We start from the raw sequence: 22,293 nt of genomic DNA on the forward strand, positions 1-22,293 counted from the left end.
CACACAGTACCCGCACAGTCCCCATTTTACAGAACGAACTGAGATTCTGTGAGGGCAGAGTGCATGCCAAGTGGGCTCAGACCCAGAAACATGCAAACCAAGTCCACAGCCATCACCGAGCCCGGGCCTGGCACCCAGCGATGAATGGAGAGGCTGAGAGCGTGCCGCCGGGAGCGGGCATGGCCAGCGCCAGCTCTTTTCACCCATTTACACACTCGAATACCCGAGAAGAGCTGCCCAGGTGCCACAGGGCTAGTCTCCCCGGTAGGGCTACCACATTATAACCAGGGAGACCGAAGCCTAGCCCTGGCAGTGTGTGTCCCACGGTGTCTCCCTAGGCAGCTCCCCTTCTAGAACTTTCCTCCACTGAAGCAAGGCCCCTCATCTGTGGGCCAGGCCTACCTGCCCCCCTCCAGGGTCGAGACCTCCCATAGGTGCCCCTCTCCAGGTGAACCGTGTCTACCCCTGGCCACAAGCCGGAAAGATGGGTGGTTGCCTGACTGAACTGTGCAGGAGACCAGGGCCCTCTGGTGACAGCTCCCTCACAGTCTGCCTGGGGTGTGGGAGGGGGCCCAAGGGGCCTCAGCGGAAGGTCCCAGAAAGTCATCTTGCTGTCTGCACAGCTGTGGTGTCTGCCTCGGCTCTCTTCTCCTTCCCCCCCACCTCCACCCACCGGGCCTGGAGCCCACCCCGGACCAGAACTCAGGCTCACAGCCCTTCCCTGGCCCCACCTCTCAGGGTGGCAGCTGAACTGCCCGGGCTGGCCTTTGTCACTGCTAGCAGCCCCAGATCACACTGCCTGCTAAGTCCCAGGGCCAAAGCCTTCTGGAAGCCCTCTACGTCCCTACTGGTCTCCATGTCTGTGCTGGGGCCCTGACCCCGGGCTCCTGCTTCTCCTTGGCATTCCCAGACACCTGCCCTGGCAAGGGCCTAAGATCTCAGGTCTTTGTGCCATCACCCACCTAGGGTGTGGTGTCCAGTCCAGACCCCAGCTGGAGGTGGGGTCGATGCCCCCTGCAGCACCACCGCTCTACAAAGCGTCTTCCAGAATAATTCTCACTTGTCCCCGAAGCCTCTCGTCTGCTGCCTCCTGCAGACGGGAGCAGGAACTCCGGGTCCCAGTGGCACACGGAAGATGCTGGAGGCAGAACAGGGCCTCTGAAGGCAGCGTGGCAGCTCAAAGGCAGGTGAGGCAGTCTGCCCTCCAGTCCTGGCCCACCACTCAGCCCTGTGCACCGGCCTCCGCAGCCAGGCCTGACAAACGGGCCTCTGTGGTGTGCACAACTGCCCCTACTTTAGAGACAGAAAGACTAATGGAACTGACTCTCAGCCAGGAGCTCTCTCCTCTGTACTGTTAGGTTTGAGGCACAGGGCTGCCACCTAGCCATGGGACAGGCACCTAGGAGGGAAAGTGGGGGGCGAAAGAGATGAAACAGAAGCGGGGGGCGGGGGCCTCTGAAAGAACGAACGACTAAGTTGGGCCAGGGCTGAGCGGATGCTTGTATTCCGGTACTACCTGGGGGTCCTTGTGCCCCCTGCCCCGGCCCTGCCGCCTCACCGGGGCGCGCTGACACGCACACGCACGGGGCCCCCTCCAGGGGCGGGGGAGGGGGGTGCCGGGAGGGCAGGCGGGCAGAGCGCACCCGTGCAGAGCTGCTCATTCTGCTGGACTGCCTGACGATGATTCAGGGCCAGCCATGCCGCTCCCAGAGGAGACACCAGCTACTTAAACCTGACAGGGGATTTGAGGAATTGCTACTCTATTTTTACACATTTATTTCTTTGCATTTCCAACAAGCAGGGACGGCTCACCTTCAGAACCACCTTGGGAAGCAGAAAAATGGTAATTTCCACTAAAAAAAAAAAAAATCCTTCCCTGGGGAAGAGGCTAGACGTTTCCCTCTGCCCCTGTCAAAGCCAGGGGTCACTGATGGGTGGTCCCCGGGGCAAAATCAGACCACAGAGACACGTGTTAGGGCCACGCAGTGTTTTAAAAATATCGTATTTGGTTGACAGTACTTCAAAACCAGGAGAGCTCATGTTAAACAAAATCTAGAATAGCCATCTTCTCTTGAAGAATCAGGACATGGGGTCACGGGGTTGAGGGAAGGTGACAGGCAGGTAACACCAGGCTGTGGATTGACACGACACACGGGGTCCGCGTCCCCAGGCCACCTGGCCTGCTGCCCTTGCTGCCCTCCTGGCCCCTGAAGGCGTCAGAGTGCGCCCCTGACCCTAACCCTGGGAGCTGCCGCGCAGTGCCCCCCTCCCAGTGCTCCCTGTGGGGTGGGGGGGTGAAGGGGCTGCCACCACGCCAGAGCTGGCTGGGACGCATCCTGTAGCTGCTTCTTGCCGAGCAAGCACAGTGTTTGGCTCAATTTATGTTACAGGTCCATTAAAAACAGCAACGTCTTCTAAAGATGCGACAGAAATGACAATTTCACCCCAAGCATAATTATTCCTGTTCTAGTTGTTACTTTAATCATGATGATTTGGGGGCGTGACTTGGACATGATGTTCTAGAACACCTTCCCCCAAGACCCAAGCCCTGTAGGGATGCCCCAAGGTCAAAGTGCACATGAGGAGAGGGGCAGGTGATAGCCCTGCCCTTCAGTCCAGCCCCTGGAAGCCTCAGTCCTGCTCAGGCCTGGCAGGACATGGGAGCAACCCCGTAATCAGCGGGGTCTGCCAAGTCCCCAGGCCCAGGGCCACACGAGCAGCCAGGCTAACATTCCTTCCACCGTGTCAATCTTGGCTATCTCTTCCATTTCCCGACAATGGGCTCGGTCCTAAAGCCCAGGTCGGGCAGAGACCCCGACCACACCCTGGTCCTCGCAGGCCTGTCCCTCACACCAAGTCCTGCTGCAGGGAGCTCCAGCTCCTGTCTAGTCCTGTGTCAGCTGCTTAGGAGTTCCCTGACACCAAGGCTGGCCTTCTGGGCCTGTCTGTGTGTGCTGGCTTGCTCACCTGGCCTGAGGGTCTCTGCTCCTCTCAGTCCCTCAAGGTCAGGGGGGTGGGCTCTTTGCCACTCTCCCCTGCTCCCCCTGGAGCTCCTGCATGCCTGCAGCCCATGTGCTAAGCCACAGTGACACAGAGCTCACTCCGCCCTTTGCTCCATCCCTCATTACTGGTTCAGGCCAGGATAACAAGCTGTCAGCCCTGCCCATCTCCTGCTGAGGCAGGAGGCCAGCACTGCCCTAGCTCCCATTGCCCTCTGTACACAGCCTCCCCCACGAGAAGCTGCTGGTCCCCACGGGTGGCTGATCCATGAGAGACAGAAGACTGGATCCCTGCAGGCCGGGGCCCCCCAGACTGAAGGCGTCTGTGGCGGGACCCCATCTTTCCAATGGGTGATCACAGGGATTTTAGTTCCCAGCATGCCCTGTGCTGGAGGGACCCTTCGCATGGCAGCTGGGGCTTTGTGTTGCTCATGTCTCAGGCAGAGGATGACAAGGCAAGAAGCTTCCAAGAGCTGTCCCCAGTTTTCCAGTCTCCAAAGGGGATCAACAAGCAAGATGCCTCAGAGAATCAAGGAAAGGATAGGATAAGGGGAAAGAGAATTGGATCCAGGGAATCCCAAAGCACCTGTCCTCCAGGGGAATCAGTGGGTCACAGCGGCCAAGCTCATCCAAAGGCCTTGGAGCACAGGGTGCTGCCTGCACCAAGCCCCGCAGCAGGGGCTGGCCTCAGGGACAAACCTCTGCCACCCCAGCAACCATCTGATCCCAACCATGAGGAGAAGGCTCCTCACTGCCCTCATTTCTGTCCCCATTTTAGCATCAAGGAGCCCCAGGAGCAGAAAGATTAAGTGACTTAGACAAGACACACAGCCAAGGAGGAGCTGGGGCCCAGCCTCGGCCCTGGGATCCCACGTTGGTAACAAGCCCCAGAGCCATCCCCACCCTTCACCAGCCCTGAGGGATGGGTTGGGGACACGGAAACTGGTAGAAACATAAACGCTTAGCCTGGAGAAGAGAGCCCACCGGGTCCTGACTCTGCAAAGGCCTCAGGAGCCTTGTGCGGGAGGCACGGATTTTGTAGGTTCAAGGGCACGTGTGTGTTTGCAAATCCCACAGCTAGGACTGTGCCACACTGACCTCTTGCCCTGGGCCACCCTTCCTGCTGCTCCCCAAAGTTAGCAGTCCCCACCAGGCCCAGAGGGAGCCCCTCCAAAGGCCCGGAGGGAAGGAGGTCTGCAGCCCCCCTGCACCGGCCTCAGGGACACGCGTGGTCCCATCGGCCTCCCCCACAGAGCTGGCTGCATGTCTCCGGAGGGATGGGGCACACAGAGCCTTGAGAAGAAACTTCGCAGTGACAAGGGAAGACTGCTGCCCCCTACCCACGGAATCATCATCCCCTCACTTCTCACTGGACCTGCCCCCTCTCATCCTTCAGGTGTCAACTGAAATGTCACCTCCTCAGGGGAACGAGGCATATTTCATCCTCATTAAACTAGGCTCTCCCCTCCCCCAATGTCCCCTTGACAAGCACCTTGTTTTCTTCCTTCATAAAACACCCCACCACTTGTGGTTCTAATCTCCTCTGTGAATCTGCTTGGGGCTCGGAGAGAGCCCCCCCCCCCGGAAGACAGGGACCATGGGGTCTTGTGTGTGCCTCAGTTTCCCAAGTGCCCGACAAGGCACAGCAGGGCTGGGAGGGCAAGGAGCCAGGGCAGAGAGGCAGTGGGAGGGAGGCCAGCGCCCCGCAGCGGGGCCTGCAGGAGAGGTAGGTGCAGTAGGGCCAGGGAGGCCAGACGGGGCAGGGGCGGCAGGAGCAAAAGTGAGGGGACGGGCAGAGGGGCTGGTGCAGAACCCAGCCGTTACTTACTTACACACGACAAAGCTAAGATAAAATGACCCAGGGGGAGTTAACACAAAGTGGGCAACGAGAGGGGTACCATGTCATTGCCAACAGTAACAATAACAAAAAAGCAGGCCTGACGATATTTATGACATGACATATAATCCGAGGCATTAATGGGATAAACCGATCAACAGCGCCTTAAGAAGATATCAAAGACAGGAAACTTTATGAACCTAACAAAGCTTCAACCTGTTTCCCAAGGAAAAAGAGACAAACTGCAGTTCGGTGTGCATTTTTATATATTTATTCCAGAAACCAATAGATGAATTAGATTAAACATGAGGTAGGGCTGTCGGGGATCTGCATGACTGAGACGGTCTAGTGCTTAAGCCCAGCAACCCGAAAACGTGCCCTTCCCAAGCACACACGGGACAAGTCCCAAGTGTGACTATGTATTAGGACAAGCAAGAAAACTCAAAAATCAAGTCCATGGTCAGCACCACGAGATAAAATCAGAGAAAACAAGAAGAGGAAATGCCCTCGAACCCCAAACACCAGAAATTAAAGATACAGTCTTAATAAGCCTAGACTACACGAAGGATAGAAATTCTAATCGCTGGCTCAGTTTAGGAAACCGGAATAAACCTTAGGAAAAAAATAGAGAAAGTAGCCAAAGAAAAGCCTAGAAGGTTTTATAGGAGAGTTTTTACCAAACCCACAGGGAAGAGATGCTTCTCATCTGATGCACAATAGGTACGCAAAGGCCCAATAGCTTTCTTTCTAGCTAGGAAACAGAATGGGGAAAAGGGTTTATCAATTATAGCAATAAACCCCAGGAAATATCCAGGAATAAGCAAAAAGAATGAATGTATGAAGACCACACAAAGAATATTATGACACAGTCTACAACTCTCCAAAAGTACAAAGGGAGACCTCAATAAACAGAGACACAACAATGGGATCCTGGAAGGCAAGTAGAGTCTCCTCCAAATCCGTGTACAAATTTAACACAATCTCCATCAAAGAATTACGAAAACCCAACAAAATAACCAAGGTGATTCTCCTCCAAATCAATCTACAGATTCAACACGATCTCCATCAAGGAATTATGAAAACCCAACAACGTAACACTAAGATGTAACTGGAAGACTATATATGGGAGAATAGCCAGAAAAATCTTAAAGATCTGGAAAAATAATAGTAACGGGGAGGTACTTACCTTTCAAATGAATGAACATATTACCAAATATGTTTACATTGTTTGTATGTTTAATATGTTAACATGTTTAATATTACAAAACATTAGTTAGTACATAGTGACACTGGAGTCAGAAGAGATAGATCAATGGTACTGAATACATGGGGCGCCTGGGTGGCTCAGTCCGTTGAGCGTCTCTGCCTTCGGCTAAAGGTCATGATCCCCGGGTCCTGTGTCGGGCTCCCTGCTCAGCGGGAAGCCTGCTTCTCCCTCTCCCTGTGCCCCTCCTCCCCACTCGTGCTCATTCTCTCCCTCTCAGATAAATAAATAAAAATCTTTTTAAGAAAAGGTACGGAATACAAAATCCCAACACAGATCCAAGCATAGGAGGGACTTCTGGGTAAGAGGAGAGATTGAAAACATGCATCTAATTTAGCTCCTTATTGGAACCCCATTACAACTTGGGTAAAGTGATTTTTTTTTTTTAATCACAAGGCTACAAGGATAAGGAGAGCAGCTGAGGAAAATCTAACAGAACTGTTGGAGGCTGGAAAGCAGATGGTCTCACAGTAATGGACTTCGTATATCTGAGAAAGTTGAATCCCAAGCTGGCAATGAGGAGAACCAAGAGACTCTCCCAGTCTGTATCCTAAAATCCAACACAGGCACCAAGCGCTTCTGGAAGTGGGAGTGAAGGGCGGATTGAAATAAGCAGGACTAGTTGGTGGCTGATGCCAAATCCCCCGCCCACACACTGTGCCCCAGAAACAGCCCTGATAACTAACACTGGCATTGGTCTGGAAGCTCGTTCTCTCTCAGAAAGGTGGAAAAGGTCTCTGGGCTGCAGGCACCAGGTATGGTTGAGAGCAGAGGCACCAAACTAAAACCAGGAAGACTAAATCAATGCTGAGGCACTAGCCCCCTCCCATAATTCACCCCCAGAATGCTGGAGGTCAGGCCTTTCCCCCCAAAACAGGACATTGGGAGGGGTCTTCTCTAGGGAATCTAGTCTACCAAAGACCAAAAGGTAGTATCGCAGTCCATGGTTGGCCGTGCCTACATGCATCAGGCTCCCACTCACTTCTGTTGCCCAACCTCACACGTAAACGGACAGCCAGGGATCACCAGCTCTCCCCGGGGAAGCCCCAGACGTGGCAGATGGAGGCCAAGACGAAGCAAACAACTCAACAGGAGGAAAGTGGAGGAAAAAGAGACCATACAGGAAGGTGGGGGGAAATCTACCATCAGTAACCTCTGAGAAGAGAGCTAGGAGAAGATATTACATCCATTAAACAAGGATAGGATGCGAACAATAGAAAGGGTACTTTGAGATTAAAACCATTTCAGCAGAAATGATAAACTTGGTGGAAGGACTGGGAAGATAAAGTTGAGAAATCCCCCGGCCAGTAAAACAATGAGACAAAGAGACTTGAATAATCAGGGAAAAAAGTCAAGGAAAGTAGAGGACCAGACTGGAGGTGTATCATCCATACAACAGAAGCTTCATAAAGACAGAAAAGGGAAAACAGAGAGGGAAAGAAGTCATGAAAGAAATCAAGAAAACTTCTCACAACAGGGAGGTGTAAGGGCCCAGCCAGTACCCAGCACCGTAGATGAAAGTAGACCCGCACCGTGGCAGAGCGTCATGGTATTCCAGAACACAGAGAAGATTCTGCACACAGTCACAGAGAATTGGAGGTAACCCGGGGAGGCAGTTACAGAGGGATGAAAAGAGCACGGGAATCCGAATGGCTTCAGACTTCCCCAAATTCAAAGAGGAAAACAACGGAGCAAAGTCTTTGGAAGTCTGAAGCAAGACTCAATTAGAATCCTATACCCAAATTCTCCATCAAGAAAGTGGAATAAAGACATTTCCAGACGTGTAAGTTCTCTAAAGTTTTATCTGTCCGACACCCCTTCTCAAGAAGCTACTGAAAGATGCACTCCTTCACAGAAGTGTAAGATGGGAAACAGGGAGACCCAACACAAGAGATGGGGAGGGACTCCCTTGGAGGATGATGGAGCGCTCCCAGGACGGCAGCTCTGCAGCAGATGTGGAGGGAGCTGAGCCATCCTGCAGCGGGGTGACTCCAGAGACAGCCGGGCATCACGAAGACCCCCCACTTCCATCGGGCCTTCCTCTTAAACCAAGGACAGAACACCCAGGACGGCTTGGCCCAGGTTCTCATCAGGACTTGGCTTGTCTTGACCATGTGCCCCCGAGGGTCTCTCCCCTGATGCTCTGCTGAGGGCACGCATATCCCCCATAGAAGTTCTCAGCTTTTCCCTGAGAACGGGAGGCAGCCCCTTCCCTCTGGCCGTACTTCTGCCACATGTCCGATGCCTGGTCCACACCTCAGTCTTGCTAAGCGCCCAAGTGTGAAGAGCCCCGTGTTTCCCAAGACTCACTCGTGACCTTGCTTGCAAGTTCCCCAGAAGGGGCCTTGTCAACTCCCACAGAAGGAGAAGTCTGACCACGACTGGAGACTGTTCTCCTCACCTCCTCCTGGACCCTTTGTCCAGCGGGGACAGTGCTGCCCTCTCCTTGCACTGCTGGTGTGTGCTTGCCCTCCGCTGTAATATTAATCACTCTTGATATTCATTTATACGCAAACTGTAAGTAGCCCATCAAAAAATAAAATAGTAAACAAAATTAGTAAATGATAAGGTAGCAGCTTGAAACCCGGGGTTGGTAACTGGTGGGGGTGCAGCAGGCATGGACATTCTGGTACCATTCAGCCAGTTATGCGTAAGAGCCCCTGGTGGCCAGTAATTTCGCTCTTGTCTATGACATAAAGACACAGGGTAGCTACAGGATATCCCAGGCCCCTCCTTGGAGCACCCATTTTTCACTGCCCTGGACAAGGCGTGCAGATGGGCATGCCTGCACAGGTCCTTAAGGAAACAATGGCACCATTGCTTGGGAAGGTTTTGGAGAGTCAGAGGCAAGGGGGCTGTCGTCAGAGGGCATGAGGAGGCGCAGAATGTGGCAGGTGCACCCCACACAGTGCTACGTGGAGGTCAGAAGTTTGACATCCACGTACACGACAGAGGGGTCTTGGAAACAGAGTGCCAAGTGCAGAAAGTAAGAAACAGCTAGATGTACAATGCAGGGCCATTTGGACCAGTTAGACACATCCATGCTCAAGCAAGGAGCAACCCTGATTTTGCAAAAATATACAATGACTGAAGGGTCCCCTTGGATCACCTTAGAATGGTCGCTCCCCGCAAAAAGGGAAGGAGATGGGAGCAAGCCCGTTGTGCAGAGAGGTGGTTTCTTTTTTTTAATGATGTTGGGACACCTGGTCATAGATGGAGGAAAAGAGCAAATCCTGGCCTCAGATGATAAGCAAAAACAAATTCCAGGTGGATTGGTAGCCCGGGATGATGAAAATGAAGTCCCAAAAGTGCTAGAAGAAAATTCAGCTAAATGCTTTTTTATGATCTCAATGCTGGGCAGCCTCTAGACTCCAAGGCCAAGGCCAGTGTGAGTTCCAGGTCCCCCCCGCCAGAATTGCCCTGGCCTCTCGCAGCATGCAGGTGGGTGGGCATGCTCACTGGGGGGACCTGCTGCTGCCCACCCATCAGGCACGTGGATGAGATCCAGTATCTCTCCCTTCCCCAGTGCTCATGAGTCCCCAAAGCTCAAATCCCGATGAGCAGGACTGTTGGCAGAGTTCCAAACAAGAGGAGAATGACACTTAACAGAGCTAGACCAAGGCCAGAGCACCAGCCTAGCCCTCCTGCTGCAAACACCAGGCCCCAGCATGAGTGGCAGGCCTGGCCCAGGGGACCACAGTCCTGGGCACCATCAGCCTGGAGCCCCGAGGAGCATGCTGGCACCCCCACCCAGGGGAGGTCATTGGGAGGAAAGTCATCCCCTCCATTTGTTAACAACCTTGAGACAAGCCCTCCATGACTGCAAATTCCCCTAAAGATGATCATTAAGATAAAATATGTTTATGTAGAAGCATAATCAGGACACAGCAAAAGGCCTGCTTGGAGGCAGGCAGGCTCTTTGGAGGCTCTGGGAAGCAGAAAGCAGCTCAGCCCCGAGGGGGCCATCAGCACAGGGCCCCACTGGTGAGCTTTATTAAAAGAAGCTCATTAGGATTATTTCATCCCAGCCCTTTATAACTTTATGACCAAATTGGAATTAATTTTTTGCAATGCCGGCAGGCGCAGCTCATCCAGTGTCTTTTTTATGGCTCGAGGTGGAGGGGAGGCATGGGGGGCCCCCCCTGGGGCTGAGCCAGTCCCTCAGTGCTCGTTCATCAGGGCTGCAACTGTAGCAGCTGCTAGGACTCTCAGAGACAAGGGCTGGAAGGTCCATAGATTGCCTCAAGTCCCAGGCCTGCTTACTTTTCCAGAGTTTCAGGTCAGAAATGGCAGCTCTGAAGAAGGGGAAAGAAATTTCTCTTGGCTTCTCCATCGGGGACTGTCCCCAGAATGTGCCCTCCCAGGGTATAGGGCAGCGGAGGCTCCTCGGCGGTGGACGTGGAATATCCGGGCCCGCCTGGCACCCACCCGCCCAGCTGGAGATTACGGAGCCACCTGGGTTGTACCACACAGCAGCCTGCTTCTCCTTTAGGTACTGCTCCTTGATTTCCCTTTGATGAACCACCCTTGCCACTCCCAGGTCACATGGCTCAGGGGGAGCCAAACCCATGGAGCCCCTACCCCGGGAGCACCCAGATGGCCCAGGCGAGCCAGTGAACCCTGATGCCAAGCAGAAATGAAGAGAACAGGTGACACCATTTAGGTCCTGAATCCAGCCATGCCTGAAGCTGTTCCATCCCTGGGCTTTCCAACTCTGGGTTGGTTCATTTGGATTTCTGTCTCTTGTAGCCACAAAAATCCTAAAATGCACCTCCCTACACACACATGTGTAATCACATGCACTGTCAAAAGTAAGCTAGACACTGTTGTTTGATTTTGTAGCCATACGCCCTCAGACGATTAGCATCGGATGGTGCCACTCTGTTGCACTTCCTCCTTTTGGAGGGAGCCCAGTGCAGACAGAGTGGGGACAGGGAAAGTCCACTGCGGATTTAACGTATGTGGCCAAGAGAAAGGGGCCAAGCTCTGGTTTGGCCCCCACAGATATGTGTCCTTGGGCAGTGAGAGGACCTGCCAGATGCCACAGTGGCCTTGGCAGCGGTGTCGAGGCCACCAAGATTGGGCCCAAGCCAGCAGGACCATGTCGAATGACCAGGAGCCCTGAGCCCCTCCCAGGCTCCCTGCAGCAGCACTAGGACCAAAGCAAGAGCACCAGCCCAGTCTCCTGCTGCAAATACCGGCAGGCCCCAGCTTGAGGGGCCCACCGTCTGCAGCCTTCATGCAGACGGCCCCAAACGCCCCCCTCCCAGCTCTGTAACCTCACACCAGCCACACGGCCTAGGCTCCTCCACACTGGCCTGCTCGCCCCGCACTACCCTCCTGACAGCTCCTGAAGCCCATCTACCCCCCAGGGGTGCACAAGGGCTCCTTCAGCAATCAGGTCCCTGGGGTCTGGGAGCTGAAAGCCTACTGCCTTGGCGAGCTCCCGTGCACAGCCACTGCCGGGCAGGTCCCTGGGACCGGCTGTAGTCTCCAGGGCATGGAACGTCCTCTCTGTGGGCACTCAGCCGAGGGAAGGGGAGCTAGCCCCGAGTTACCTCCTCACTGCCGCTCCCCAGCACGCGGCGGCCAGATGGCAGGATACAATGGAGAGACTGGCAGATCGCTTAATGAAAATATTTACTGTGAACTTCAGAACAAAACACAGACACCCACAGGTCCCAACAGAAGGGAGGATTCCCTGGGATTCCGTTTTCACTGTGGGGGAAGTGGGAGACTGGCAAGTGGGATGCTGATGGCCAATGTCGGGGGCCACAGGCCTGGCAGCTCGCCCCCCCTGCACATCTTGTACAAGCGTGTCAGAGGCAGGGAAATCCCATCACCAACTCCCTTCATGCTCCTGAGTCCTGGATTTGGACATCCGGCAGCCTCCTGGGCATCACTCCCGGGAAGGCCCTCAGGCACCCCACACAGAATTCCAGGACTGAGCACCCCCAGCTGCACCCCCACCTCAGGCCATGGCACCTGCGTGCACCCAAGCCTGCTCCCCAGCCCACAAAGTCCGCTCCCTCCTCACCCTCAGGGTCCCTGCTCCTGCCCCCGCCCCCTCTGCCTTGGCCCTAGCTCATGCCTCCCCAGGAACTGGCTCCTCATTGGTCTTCAGATTCTCCAAATCCAAGTTCCAAGGCATTTCTCTTCAGCTGCCAACCTCAGATTCCTGTGCTGAGCCCTATGTCACGCAGAGTGGGTGAGAATGACACAGGGAGGGATCCCAGTGCTTTAGGAAGGGCTCGGTGCCAACATGCATGCAGGAGGGGTAGGATGCTGCCCAGCCCCGCCAGAGGCCCTCTCTGGCCAGGCCACGATCGAGATGCACAAAATCACAGCTGCCTGCCCTAGCCCCCTCCCCCAGCCCACGGACGGTCCCCTGCTCCCCCACCACTCCCCGCACCCCTCCTGGCCCCACCCGGAGCCCAATCACATGGGAGGGATGGGGCCAAAATCCATGGCTTCTCCCAGTTGATGCCAGAGCTCAGGGTGGCTGTGCAGGATGGGCCGTGTGGTACCACCAAGCCACCTTCTTAAGAGAAAGAATTCTCCAGACACCCTCATCAGCGACAGGATGGGGAAAGGCCCCCACTGCTGATAATGAAGATAGCATCAGCAACATGGAGCACCAGGCTTTACAGACATCCCTATTTATTCTCCTCGGCTGCCCCGTGGGTCAAGAAGGGACTCTCTGATGCAGATGGAGGAGCACGCTTGAGAGGGTCACACTCGAACCCACGGCCTCACAGTGGCAGGGGGCGGCAGGGAAGTTGTCTGACTGTAGAATCCAGCTCAGCCCACTGCACGGGCCTCAGATGGGGTCACTCAGAGCCAGCTGCACTGGGGCCAGTAGATAACAGGCTGCTTTAAGGGTCAGAGGACCCCCACCAAGCTGGGGACCTCGTCCCAGATCCACGCCCACCATGAGCCTACAGGCCCCCGTTGTGCCTCACCCTGTCCACTTTCAGCCCCGAGGTGTGGGACTCTAACAAGGACCCGGAGAAGCGAGAAAGTGTTTCACCCCACTCAGCACCCCGTGGGCCTCGAGCCTTGTATTACTGCTGTCTTGCTATGAGCTGGAACTTCCAATGCTCTACATGACATGCCGGACGGTAGGAGGGAGACACTGAGGGTCCAGTTTCAGGGCCACTGTGCACATCGGTGCCCTGCACAGCCCCAGGGGCTGGCAGTGCCCTTCCCCTTCACACAGACTCTGCTCACAATTGCGTGTCCTGGGAGGTGCGTGTGCACAGGCCCCTTCCACTTTGTTAAAATCCGGCAGTGGAGCAGACAGGAAATGGACCGGAAGATCCCAAAGATCCCATACGGGGCAAGTCGAAGGGGGTAGGATTTCTACCAGGAGAGACGGCCCACTGACCACTGCTCCTCATGTCTGTCCCTGTCCAGAGCCTGCTGAAGGAGCAGACATGAGTAACTAGGGACTATCCCCTGGCCCTCACCACTGATGCGGGCGCACAAGGGGGTACAGTGGGGGGGGGCTTGAGAGAACAGCATCTTGACTGACAGTCCATGGAGTGCGCCGGGGGACACCGGCAGGGTGGACACCTTGGCTCAGCCCAAGAGCTCCACAGGGGAGGGACTCCTCTTGCCAAGTCCCCTGCCAAGTCCTGCCAGGTGCGGGAGCCCAGAGTGCCCCCAACCCCCTGCCCTCTTTCCCAGGGCATGTCAGGAAAGCCCTGCCTTCCCTTCTGTTTTTCTGGCCTTTCTCTGTCTTCCACGGGAGGATGCACAGGAGGGGACTGCCGGGAACCTCCCCTTTTGGACGCAAGGCGCAGGAGGGTAGATGGCACATGGAGGCACCTGCCGCCCAGGCACATCATCCAGGCCCACAGATAATGGGGTTTCGTCCTGTCTGTCTTCTTGTGTGAGCTCGATGGGTTCAGAAGCCGGGGGACTGGTGTCCTGGGGGGACAACGACTAGCCCTGGTGGACCCCACACATCCCTCTCCCATGATCCTTCCTGCCTTGAAAGGCCACAGCCTATAGGCCCTGAGGAGGGAAGGGGGTCCCCTGCTCCCCAGAGACGTGGAGCGTGCCACCAAGGCACGCCCGCTACGTTCCCCACATGGCACCAGCCTCCTGTCAGCTCACGCTGTTGACAGGGCTTAATTTGATCAGCTCCGTTTAGAGAGGGGAGGAAATGAGAAATCAGAGCAAGTGCTGAATGCTGTAAATTTAATCCATGACACAGCCTCACAAGGGCCTTTCCTAACAAACTGGGGGGTGGGGGGAGGTGCACTCCAAGCCCTGATCCCGCAGCCACCCGAGGGCTGCCCTTCCCGCAGACAGGATGGTGCAGAGCCAGCTCACCAGGTCCCTGGCCATTGCGGACAGCCCAAGGGCTCCAGAGGACAGGCCAGGCGGCTAGGCAGCCAGGGATGACAAAAATCATCACGTTCTGCTTTAAAAGGTCTGGGGTTTTCTTTCCTGGGTTTAAAGCAGATGTGACTCAGCCAGGTGTGCCCTGAGACACAGAGCAGATGAGTCGCAGCTCTGGGTCCGTGCGCGCCAGCTCATGGACCGCACAGCTCCTGCCTGGCCCTGCGAGGGCCCTGGGGCTGCCATCACTGTTGTACACGCAGGGCACCAAGCCACCCGGGGACTTGTGCGGATGGGGCTTGCTGCTCCCGTCTCCTGCACCACTGACTCAGACACTGAGACCCTCCGTGACCCAGACGCAGTCCACCCGCCTGCCTAGCCGGCTGGCTTCTCCCCCAGCTCAGACCTCTGCACACTGCTCCGTGGGGCAGGACCGGCCTCCAAGGGGACCCCTAGCCTGCCACCCTCCAAGTGGTGGGAGGCAAGTCCTGCCCCTCCAAAGTCCAGCCCCAACTCTCTTCCTGTTTGGGACAATTCCTGATCCCTTGCCCCCTCCATCAGGCCAAATGGAAACCTTCGTTTCCATTCATTCATTCATTCGCTCATGAAGTATGTTAGTACCAACCATGAGCAAGGCCCCACGCCGCATGACCCCCAGAACAGCAATCTGGGCAGTGTCACTATCACAAACTTGCTGACTTGCTCACATGCACACGTGCACACGTAAACCCATGCTCACGCTCACACATCCATGCTCAGAAACTCACACCCTCTACCATGAATTCCTGCCTGGAAGACTGAGGCCGCCTTTGGCTCCTCTCCATGTCCCCAGACACCCACATGGGGCTTGACAAAATAAATCAGTAATCGGGGGGCCAGACCACCTGGTGCTGAGCGGAAAGCAACTGTTATCCCTGTGTCACTGAGGAGCAGACTGAGGCCCGGAGGGCAGGGGGAGGCTGCAGGCGTGAAAGCAGCCACGCCAAGTACTTTCTTGGCTGCAGCGGCTGTGGGCAGACACTCAGGAAGATGCGGCTGCTGCCTTCCTGGCCATGGTTTACCGGGGCCGCGCATGAAGACAGCCAGGGGGTCTGGCTGATGCTACTCACCTCTCCCTCTCCCCTGGGGAGGGCTGTTGCCGTGGCTGCCGGCACCCCCCCCCCACCTGCAGGCACCACGTGACACCGTGCCCCCAGGTCCGAGCACAGGCCAAGCGTGATGCCAAAGCAACCCTCACCGGGGCCTCCGTAGCCTTCGGGATGCCCATGGTGCCAACTGCACAGACTCGGTGGCCGCAGGGACAGGTGGTGAGGCTGGGTGCGTTTCATGATGTCCTCCCCTTTCTCTCTCTGACCTTATTTACTATGAAACATAGGGAAATGGTCCACCTTTCCAGAAAGAAATATGTTCTCCCCCATTTTTCCTTAAAACGTGGTGCCCTCTTGGCTTATCTTTTTATTTTTCCACTCTTCACTTCCATAAGAAAAAGCCATGCGGGAATGTGGCCTCGGGCCAGGGCCACGGGGCCACGGCAGGCCCTGGGCATGCTGGAGAGTTCGGGTGGGCAGCACTGCCTAGGAGGGTACAGGTCCGTGTTGCTGGGACTTATCTTTGTAAAGAAGTCCAAAATCTGGATTTGCATGTGAAGTCTCTGATCTTTAGATACAGGAAAGCAATTCCGTAATAACGGAAGTGCTGGGCTGCCTGGTGAAACCAGCCCAAGTCTTTCCCAGGTCAGTCTACAACCTTGGCGCCCTGCTCAGCACGCCCATTTCCCAAGCACTCTCCTCCTACCTTCCTGTGGAGGCTGTGGGACCATCCGGTCCTGACAAACCAGAGAGCCGCCTATCTGCAGCCCCACAGTAGCTGAAACTTCCTCAGCTGCAGCTCATACCTACTGTTTACCTGTGTCCCTTTCTTCTAGAAGCCGGCTGCTGGTGGGTATGATTTATGATGGGATCCTCACATGGAGACCCAATTAACACTCACTGGTCACCCCCACAGCAACAAACACTCTATGTACCCCCGGCTCCTCCTCTCTCTTGGGGGTCTTGCCCCAGGCCCACATACAGCCACGGCCCTCCAAACATTATGTGCACACAGAGTACATGTCCTTAATATGTAAAGTGTTCCTTCAAATCAACAAGAAACAGCCCAGCAATTCCAAAGGAAAATGGGCAATGGTAGAAACGGACAGTTCTCAAAAAAGAAAACCAAGCAGCTTTTATAGGTAAGAAAAGATTCCCAATAAAAGATTCCCTCTCATTATTTAATAAAAGAAATACTTGTGTCAGGATTGTCAAAATACAAACGTGTGAAGGCACATGCTGACAGAAATGAGCGAGGGAGCCGCAAGGGGGATGTAGCACAGAGGGCCGAGGGGAGGTGAGGTCCGGGGCAGAGGCCACTGGAGCCCACGCCATGTGGAAGATCCTCACATTGAAGACAGGGGGAGAGATGTGGCTCAGTCTGTTCTTCAGAGCAGCTCCCATTTCTGGGAGGAGGGGGATGTGGCGGCAGGAAGGGGCAGAGGGACAGATGCAGCAAGACGAGCACACAGAGGGCTGAGGGGCAGTGTCACCATCACTGCAGCGATGCAGGAAGTGGGGAGGCTGAGCCGGCAGCCCGTCACCCTCGGAAGCCCCTCCCTCGGGGGGACCCCAGGAGATGGCACATGGAGGAGGGGAGGCCCTCTGGGGCACATTGAGCATGATGCTACGGTGGGGAGCCCAAAGACAGACATCCACGAGGCACTCGGGTACAAGGTGTCTGGGGCATAGAGAGAGGGCCGGGCTGGAGGGTGGTCTGGGGTTCCTGGGTGTATGAGGTTAATGAAAGCCTTGGGGTTTGCCTTCCCGGGTGCACAAGGGGAAGGACATCAAAGCAACTGCAAACAGGTGAATAGAAAGTTATGAGCATCGTTCCTGACGCCTGCACATTCCCGGAATCTTGCTGTTCTGTCCTGTCCAGCCAGGAAGGCCAGACGGGGGCCACCTCGCCACAGCCCAAGGCCCCCAGCAGGATGGGTCACGGCTCTCTGCGCCCCCCACAGTGTAAGGCCAGCCTGGGTGTGAGATGGGACGAGTCCCTGCCCAGGACCTGGCTCTCGACCCAGTGCAGCCACCGCCTTGCCTGTGTCTATCTGATGCTCCCCAGAGCAGCAAATGTGCCCACAGCTGGAGTACCTCCCAGACGTGTCTGGGTCTGCTGGCCCTGCCCTTGGCACTGGCATGATCCCAAACAGCCAAACCTAGCTGGCGTTCACCACCCTGCCAGTCCGATCCTGAGCATCCACAGGAGCACCCCAGGGGCGGTGCCTTCACACCTGTCCCCTTGTTCACCGTCTATAACCATCCAACCAGAAATCCTCATACCCCTTCCAAGAGGAGTGCTCAGACTCAGAGTCTGGATGGAAGTCTCAGTGGTGAGCACTGACCCTGGATAAGCTCGGCCACTCCAGCAAGATCCCTGCTCCCCACCGACACCTGAGAGGAGCTCTGGGTTCTGATCCCGGCAAGGCCACTTCCCAGGTGAGACATGGCCAAGCCACTCTCCCTCTCTGGGCCTCAGTTTCCCTGTCTGAAAAACAGGCAAAGGGACCCACAGGGTATGTGTTCAGTGCACATAAAACAGAGGAAGCTCAGGAAAAGCGAAGGGGCCTTAAGGGCCTCGCCAGAGAATCGAAGGAAAGGAGGCGACAGTCAGAGAGTCAGACTCAGATGGCTTGGAACTGCCCAAAATATGGGAATGGGCCACAAACACCACACCCCTGCTTCTTGCCCCCTTGGCCTGGGCCTCTAGCTGTTCCCAGCAAAAACTCTTTTGAGGGGTCTTGCCCATGCTTGAGGCTCAGGGGCACGTCCCCCAAGGCCCAGCCCTTCAAGAAACACCCCTCCCTGGCTGCTCTTGAAATCACCTCCAAGAAGAAAGAATCACTTCTGCTTCCAAAGACATCCCCAGGCAAGAAATGGGCTGCAGGCACCATGAATGTTTAATTACGTTAATTGTCCAAGTTCAGCGCGCAACCTTGCTCCCTAAGTACTTTATGGGAAATTGTAATTAAGCGTGAAATGGCTCACTTGTACAACTCCCCTTTCTCACCCTCTCCAGGCTGCTGGGAGCTTCCCAGCCTCACTAGCTAATGCTCACCTTCCTTCTTTCTTACTTAATTTTGTGACCTTTTCTCTTGACACCCCTACCCCGTACATTCCTGTGCTTTGGCACACAACACCAAGCACCGCAATTACTTAACTATAAACCTCCCGTGGAAATCTGCTTTTTTTGTTAGAAAGCACTGTAATCAAACCTCTGAGAGTGCCGATCGATGGGCCGGCCTGTCGGAGGAAATACATCGCAGGATTAAGTGGCTTAGCAGGAGGTCCCTGCAGGCAGGCTCACGGGCAGCAGAATGACTAGAAAGTCTAGCCTGGCCCTCACGGGGCCAGCAGGTATGGCAAGTGCTCACCCAGCCCTGGGTGCTCACGGGGTGTTGACCCCGAAATGCTCCCCTGGGTCCAGCTGTGACAAGTATGAGCAGGTCTTGAGGGGGTCATTCCATGTACATACTCTGGGGCCTGCCCCTGCAGAGACCAGAGGGAGACCTGGCCTTAAATATAGATCAGGTACGCACTTTTGACATTATGCCCCAGGAGGCTGTGCATACAGGCGCACAGAGCGAGCGAGGCGTGGAGAGGGAAGGCAGGCCCATCTCGGGAGCCCCCACCTGTCGGAGACGGTGGACTTGGCGGGTGTTGGTGCCTCATGTTTCTGTCTGGTGTGAGACAGGATTTTATCTCACACTCGTACATAACATGTACCATGACTCGCGTACCTGTGCAGCACCCCGTGTTTTTAATACATTGGGGCTCTCCAAAAATGAAAGTGAGCCAGGCCTCTCTTGCATATCCGAGTCTGCGGTTGTGCATGCCGTTCACGTGCGTGCACACACATACACGTGTATGCACACGTCTCATGCAGAGACCCCTGGGGCTGAGCAGGGGACGAGAACCAGGCACCAAGGTTGGCGGACTACGCAGTGCCCAGGGTCCCCCTTCCTGGAGCAGCTCCCTGGCTCCGATCCCAGCAATCCCTGCTCCTCACGTGCACACAGCCCTCTTCTAAGCAATCAGCCCCTCCCTCCCTGGGTGCGGGGCCCTGAGCCAGGTGGGGCAGGAGAAAAGCTGAGGGATCATCACTGCCCACTCACAGCTGTCCAGCCCCTCCTGCCGCTGGGACCCTTCTAGGTCCTTCCCCAGCCCCGCTTCTGCCTCGCCACTGACTCTGTCCTCCCAGTAATTCCACTCTGGCTCAGGGCGGCCAGACTCCATTCATGCTATCTGCCACAGAGGCATCCCCAGCAGGCACCCAGGGACATCACCATCCCACGCACAGCCCCGGCACCATGGGGCTTGACCCCTGCTCTGCCTGGAATTCTGAACACACTACATCACGTCACCCAGGTGGGAAGTCCCAGGGGGAGTCTGCCAGCTCTACATGGAGATGCTCAGAAAGTGAGCAAGGCCAGATCCCCACAGGACACGGAGCCCAACAGACTCCAGCTCGCCCACGCCCCAGTCTGTCTGCTCACCACAGAGAGCCAGGCATCCTCGGGGCTTCACGCTCACTCCTCCCTCCTCCCTCCTCCCTCCACACCTGCTGCCCTACCTCCAGGACCATGCGTGGGCCAGCAGACACATGCCCCTCTGCAGCCTGCATCATCCTCCAGGATCCAGATCCACCCCCCAGCTGCCCACAACTCTCCTCAGGGCGTCCAGGGACACTTCCATGCCAACAGCCCCAGACAAGCTCCTCACTTTTCCCTTCCCCAATCCTGGAAAATGTCAACGACCTGCCTATTTCCCCCCACATCCCGGGAGTTCTCAAATGCTGGCACTTCCTACCCTGTTCCCTAAAATCCGCCCCCTCTCCACGGTCCGTGGTGGGGCCATACCTCATCACCTCCAACCAGCCAGCAGCAGCCTCCTTACAGACCTCAGCACATCGGACCCTGCAGCAGTGCCCGGACTAACCCAGGCCTCCCCAGGAGTGTGATCCTCACCAGCGAGGGCCCACTGATAGGCCTGTCACCCCACACATTTGTGTCCTGCCCAGGAGACCCACCAGTGTCCCTGCGCTGCAGCTGTGGGTCCCAGAAAATGCTGCTAGCGTTGCCCCCGCCTGCCCTTTCTGGCATACTCCCATACCGTCTTCCAAACTCAGCTCTATACCCCAGCTCCTCACCCCTGCGAACAGAGCAAGTCACTCTCTTTTCTAGACTCTCACAGCATCCTGTACTTTCTTCTGCTAAAACACGGACCATGTGGATTATAAAGTCATGAGCTCCTGAAGGAAAGCATGTGTTGGATTCATCCTTGGGCCATCAGTCTGGCCCAGTGTGAAGGTCTGTGCATGCTGGAATGAAGGACTAACCGAAGAGCAAAAAAAAAACAAGCCTACCCACCTCACAGGACACCATGAAGCACTTGGGTGTGTGAAACTGAGACAACATCCTTTGCACCTGTGGAACCAAGTGCCCACCTGTGTGTGTCTAGGTTTTGCCAAGTGTGCCAGGCCCAGGCGCAGTAGAAATCAGCTGGACGCCAAAGAGAATCAGTTGGTGGGCCTTAAAGACATCTACCTGGCCCTGTGGTCTCAGGTTCTAAGGACCGGTGCTGCAGACAGTTGTAGGTCACAGGGGAAGGGCCTTGTCCTTAGGCCTTGGAGAAGCCGCAGGCTCTGCAAACAGCCCAGCTGCTGGTGGCCTGGAAGAAGCTGGGGCAGTTCCATCTGAGTGGGGGGCATGGAAGTGCCTCCGAAGCCCTGAAGGAGACCACAGAGGAGTTTCGGGAGGCAGCTCTGGTGCCCCGGAACGTGCTGACACCTCTCCATGGAGCAGGGTCCCAGCCGTTGCCCGCTGGTGCACACGGGTCACCCCCACCACCACCCCGGCGCTGACTGAGGGCCTTCCACACCCCCAGACTGTTCCTGGGACATGCCCGCCAGCTGCATGCCACCCACTGCCTAGGGGGCTCCCGTTCTAGCGGAGAAGTGACGTACAGAGTGTGCTGACGCCCCTGAGTGCCATGAGGTGCAAGAAAAGAAGAGCAGGGAGACTGGGAGTCCTGTGGCCAGCCCAAAATACTCCAGTGGTCCGGCGACATCTCACTGAAAGGGGCCATGTGAGCAAAGCCTTGGAAGAGGTGAGGGGGGAGCCATGGGAGCATCAGAGGGAGGAGGAAGGGCCCGTGCAGGGCCAGGAGGCCAGAGTGAGTGGAACAGCGGGAAAAGAGCGGGCAGCGGGTACAGGGCGACAGAGGGCCAGATGGCACAGCGCCTCAGAGACTGCAAGGATGCCGTCTCCTAAGATGAATGACGTGGGACCGCTGTGTGGTTCTGAGCCTAGGACACACATGATCTGAGTGAAGACATCGAAGAATCACTGATGGAGAACCAGAGAGTGCAGGATTCCATCTCTATGAAATGCCTGTGGAAATAGGCAAATCCAGGGACAGGAAGGAGGCTCGTGGTTGCCTAGGGCTGGGGCAGGGGGGAGAGGAACGGAGGTGACACTGGAGGAGTGAGGGGTCTTCTGGGGCTGATGAAAATGTCCCGTGCTGACTGTGGTTATGGCTGCACAACTCTGAGAATATATTAAAAGCCACTGACTATACACTTTAAGTGGTATGGTATGTTAATTATATGCCAATAAAGCTGTTCAAGATAAAGAATCCCTGCGGCTACACTGGGGACAGGCTGGGGGCGCTTGGGGTGCAGGCCCCACGGCTGCACTGGGCACATACCGGGGGCGCTGGGGGTGCATGCCCTGCAGCTGCACTGGGAACAGA

At 55.9% G+C, this 22,293-nt stretch overlaps 1 protein-coding gene across 1 annotated transcript in view; it reads right to left on the reverse strand.

Annotated features, from left to right (window-relative positions):
• The window catches only part of ADAMTS2 (ADAM metallopeptidase with thrombospondin type 1 motif 2), a 224,122-nt gene that overhangs the window by 92,132 nt on the left and 109,697 nt on the right, over window positions 1–22,293 (reverse strand). The window lies entirely within an intron of this gene.

The sequence above is a fragment of the Callorhinus ursinus genome, unplaced genomic scaffold (genome assembly GCF_003265705.2).
Source record: "Callorhinus ursinus isolate GAN/ISIS: 27379988/994484 unplaced genomic scaffold, GSC_fseal_2.0 scaffold81, whole genome shotgun sequence".
Classification (NCBI taxonomy): Eukaryota; Metazoa; Chordata; class Mammalia; order Carnivora; family Otariidae; genus Callorhinus; species Callorhinus ursinus.